Raw genomic sequence first — 5,333 nt, 5'->3', positions numbered from 1 at the left:
GGCCGCCCGCGGGCCGGCGTCAGGCGCTGCTGGCCAGCCCCGCCGCGGCGGTCACCGGGCGGCCGGGGCGGGAGGGGGCGAGGCGCCCCACCTGATTGGCCCAGCGGCGCGCGAGCCCCGCGCGCGGCTATAATTGGGCTTGTGCGCGCCACGGACCCGCCCCTTCCCCGCCTCTCTGGGGCGGCGGCCGCAGGCGGGGGGAGCGCTGCCCGCGGAACCGACGGCGGAACCCCTGTGGAGGCGACAGCTGGCGGAGCGGCCGGTAAGACGCCCACACCCACCCCTCACACACCCACACACGCACCTCCACACACGCACCCCCCCCCCACACACACCCCCCCCCCCCACACACACACACCCGGCGTTAGCCAGCCCAGCCCAGCCGGGCGGCGGGACCTTGCCGCGCCTCGCTTCCCCTCAGCTCCTGCCCAGCAGATGTGTGCGGTCCGGTGCGCAGCTCGGTGCAGGTGAAAAGTGTACAATTATCAACGGCATTAAAGCTTACCGGTGCCTCCCCAGGCCTAGCTGTAATCACAGAGCATCGATTTACTATGAATCGGAACAAAAAACTCACGTTGCTACTGGTGCTTTCTCGTAATCCACTTTCCAAATGCAGCCTCCCTCAGCAACGGCGGGGTTTGCAACTCCGGCAATGGAAGAACTACTGCCTAAATAGAGCTTGTTTTATCATACGCTTCATATTGTGTAATATCGTGTGCTACACAAGTTTCTTAAAAGTAAGCCTGAAAAATATATTTCCACAAAATAGTTTCGGTTTTGTTGGATTTTTTTTTTAATTTAGTACACGGTGGGGCATTCAACTCTTGACTGGGAATCTTGAACTGAAACATAATAGTCACACTTCATAGCACTTACACATTCTTAACTTGCACAGGTGTCTGGGCCGTATCATGCTAGAAAAACAGCTTGGATACATCGTCAACAATGTCTCTTCAACTATGTGATGAACTCATCCCCACTCAATTAAATGTAACTGGAATTTTACCTCCAATGTACCTTAAGCTATTTTAGTTAAATCGGTTGAATGCTGAACGCATGGGATGGGAGAAGCTTTCTGGACAAAACAGTTCAGCTTTGTAAGGCCACATATACAGCCTCTTCAGAAAAGTCCTCCTTATAATTAGGTGTCCTTGCCATTAGCAAACCCACTCATTACTAAACACCATCACCACCAGTTTGGGTAACGGAAACTAACTGGAGTGGCTCCTACTTCATCTTACATCAGGGTATGGTGTTTTTCAGACAGGCTGTCCTGCAGCATGTTCTTATGTTGAACTTGATGAAAAAACAGAAACATGTTAAAAACCTGTGTTCTCCGATGCAGGTGAAAAACAAAACAGCAAAGCCAGAAATACACAAAAAGCCCTAATCCTAACCTCCCTCCCCACCTCCAATTTACTAACCTTATGTGTGTGTTGTGCAACTTCCATCAGGGCTGCTCTTACTTGCTGGATGCTGTGTTTGCCATGGGGTTGTGTTCTCTATCTGTTGTCGTAGCTTGCCTCTGTGGATCAGGAATTGCATCTTAGGTTGATGTCTTTTAGCATTTAGAACAGCTGACGGTTCAAGTGATGAGAAGTAAAAGATAATGGATGTCTGAGGGTTGTTTTCTTTTTATTTTTTTTCTCCCTTGGTAGGCTCAGAATTACAGTTCTTGCTATCTGCTGTTGGCAAAGAGATGTGCATTTACTAGCTTTGACAGGAAGAGTGGCCCAAGTTAATACTTAACACCAGAGAGGTAAAAGACATTTCTGATACACCAGTAGGAGCCGTACTGTATGACCACAAAGAATATTTTCTTTCTAAATGCTATTTTTGTAATAATACCGTGATGAGAAAAGGTTCAGACTAAACTGATTATGAAGTTTATACTGTTTAAAACATATCTAAGAATTTTAAGGACCTTTTTAAGTGGACAAAGAGACAGAGCCAATCTTAGGTGGGGCAAGCATATGCCTGTTTAAAATCAGGCTGTTTTTTACACAGCACATTCAGCTCTATTCCTACAGACAACTGAACAGGGCAGCTAGTTTAATATGTTCCTTTGGCAGCCAAAGAAATGCTGAGTAAAGCAATAATATAGCCAACGTATTCCTATTTATAAATTAGTTTTGAATAGTACTTGCCTTTGAAATATCTCAAAATCTGTCACAATCATATGTTTAGGCTGGGAAAGATGATCTACAAGCATGGGTGATGATTAAGTGGCTAGTTATGTGATCTGCAAACGATGCAGCTAGGAATTAAGGACAGATTTACTATTTCACACTTTAAGTGGGTTAATTGGGAGGTACAATATAAAATAAAGATAATTTTCTTATATTTCAGATAGCACCAGTGAACTGGGTGTTTCTGGCATAGCAATAATTAAAAGTATTTGGCTGTAAACCTCTTGTGCAAAGGATTAGACTTGTTATACTTTCATAAGAATTTAGTGGGCCTGTAAATCCAAAAGGGGTTGAAACCGCCAGGCGTACTCGCTTACAGGCAGTTTTAAAAAGAGCTACTCTGTTCGTACCCCATCCCACTTTCACAACCATACAGGCTGTATTTATTTCGCGGCTAAGGAAGAACCTGATCAGCACTAAACCACCAAGGCCCCATCCTCAGCCTCTCGCAGGGTGGGGAGGAGTGCTGCCAGAGGAAGGCTGTCTTTTGCTTCTTCATGGGGCTGATGCAGCCTTTACCCAACTGCCCTCCCTCTGCCAGCGCTGGGCTGCTGTGCCAGCTGTGACATAGGCCTCCTGTGGGCCTGAAGCCTGGTTCCTCTTGAGATAAAATCTACAAAAGGATCCTCAAAGTTCCCCAGGGGAGGCCGCAGTGCTGTAGGAGCACGGCTGACTGCCACATCCACTCCTTTGTTTATGTTCCTCAGCCTGTCCTTACCAGCAGTGACAGACAAAGCAGGAGTAGTTTGTGTTCAGGTTACCCACATATCTGCTGTGCTGCCAAACACAAAGCAGCCGCAGCCCTCATTCAAACCCCTCCAAAAAAGTTTATCATCCAAAGTATTGGCTTTTTTTTTTTTTAATTCATTGGCTTTTCAGTGAGAAAAAGGATCCTTTGTAACTTACTGCTTCTTGATGTCAGAAGCAAAAAGGGGACTGGAAGAGATTGTGTTTCATGCTATTTTTTTCTTGCTTGTGTTGTGTGAGAAACTTTAGTTAACTTTCTATGGAGCTGAAGCATAGTTGCTGCTGTGACGTATTTCCTCTGAGTTAAGAATTTTTGCCCTTATCTTTAATAGACACATAAATGTCAGTAAATTTAGCACATGAAGCTAAGCACAGGGCTGGGGGTTTAGACCAGGTTTGTGGCATTTTGCGTAATGTCAGCTCCTGGTCCAATTCTTCATAGCATTGGGTGTGGGGAAAAAATGAATGCAAATAAAAAGTTCCTTTTGGAAAAATCAGCAGGAGGGTGTAGTCAGAAGCATGGCTCCCTTGAGTAAACCAGTGCCAGAAACTTCTACTGGCACAATAGACGGTGTCAATCAAGGACAGGCAAAGTGGCCGGATACTTCTTTCAGCAGCAGTGCCAGCTAGTGATCGCTTAAGCTGGCCATGAAATTGGACCTGAAACTGTTACATAAAGCAGGACCTCACAGATCTGTAACTTAGGTACTGGTTCCAGATCTGCAGAGCTTATGGGCTCTTAAATCCAGTCTGTTTCCAATCCATACAGGAATCTCTATAAAGTATATGTACATGTGTATGCAGAGGAAAGGGATGGGAACTTGGGCGGGCAAAACAGGACTGGTAAACTACTAAGTTACTACCCTGTCCATATCCTGTGGAAGCTTTGCAGTAGAGATACTGTTCAGGGGGCAAAAGGATGCATTCAGGGCTTTGACAGGCAGACACAAAGAACCTGGTGCAGCAAACACAATTTGATGGGGACGGACACATACACACACAAGCAGAAAGCAGTTTTCTCATTGCTTCATCACAGCACAATTCTGTTTGCTCTCACAACACTGAACTCCCTTTTATGTGGAAAAGGGCATATTCCAAAAGAACTTTGTTAAAGTGTTCCTTGGGATCACAACCCCTGAGCTCAGTTCTGTTTAATAACAGAGGAAATGCAATATTGCAACCGTTCTGTGGACTGGAAGCTTGAAGTCAGGCTGAAGAAACAAGAGAAAGTTACTGCAAATTGATCTTCATAGTGAACCCAAGCATGTGACATTTACTTAAAATAGTTACATGCATTAAATTCTTGGAGTAGGGAATTACTGTCTGCCTCGACCTTACCCTCACATGTCCCTGGGCAGCTCAGTAAATATCTCCTTTTGTGGCCTATGAGTATGCACAAGTGCATCTTTCTGGAAATGCAGAACCTGAGTTTAGCAACACTAAGAGAAGAACCAGAAGACCCTCTGCACCTTGAAATGACAGTCCCACTTAGGAACATTTGAATACCTGTAGTTATGTAAAATATTTCAAGCAGAACTGATAGCAAACTTATGCAAGCTAAGCAATACAAAGCAAAGACCAACAGGTGTATTGATGAACAGATCAATCTTGCTTTATTTTCTTTAAAACAACACTCAAAAAGCTGTAATGTGAACCACCAGCTTTCATAACGGGAATGATTAGTGGGTAGTGAAAATGAGGGGTTTTTTTCATGCATTTATTGCCCTTTCTGCAAATAATCTATACATTTTACCTTATATTATACAAGTTTTCAACTTGACTCAATTTTGCTTGTTGCAAAGGCTTCTGAGATTAGAAATGTATCAGTTGTTTACTGTCATGCACTTTTATTGTACAAGTTATATAAATTACATATTACACTGTTATGAAATGTCATTAACAGAATCATAGAATCATTTAGGTTGGAAAAGACCTCTGAGATCAGCAAGTCCAACTGTGAACCCAGGACTGCCAAGCCCACCACTGAACCATGTCACGGAGCACTGCATCTCTGCGTTTTTTTAAACACTTCCAGGGATGGTGACTCCACTGTTACAGTGCTTGGCCACCCTTTCAATGAAGAAATTTTTCCTAATATCCAACCTAAACCTCCCCTGGTGTAACCTGAGGCTATTTCCTCTTGTCCTAATGTGTTGCATGATTAAGCAATCATGGACTTTGAACTTAGGTTGTATGGCCAGCTTTGTTGCCTTACTTAGGTTTGTGCTTACCACCACACAAATTTGAGAGAATAAAAAATTAGCTCATTCACAACACTTGACTGTAAGGGAAAGCTTCCAGGGCTTTGCATTGTGGATAGAATCAATCTCACTTAGTTATGATGCATACTGTAGACACTAATGTTGAAATATGTGTATATTACATCAGCAGAACTGG

Source organism: Falco naumanni, chromosome 8 (assembly GCF_017639655.2).
Source record: "Falco naumanni isolate bFalNau1 chromosome 8, bFalNau1.pat, whole genome shotgun sequence".
Taxonomy (NCBI): Eukaryota; Metazoa; Chordata; class Aves; order Falconiformes; family Falconidae; genus Falco; species Falco naumanni.
Note: the sequence above shows the minus strand (reverse complement) of the source record.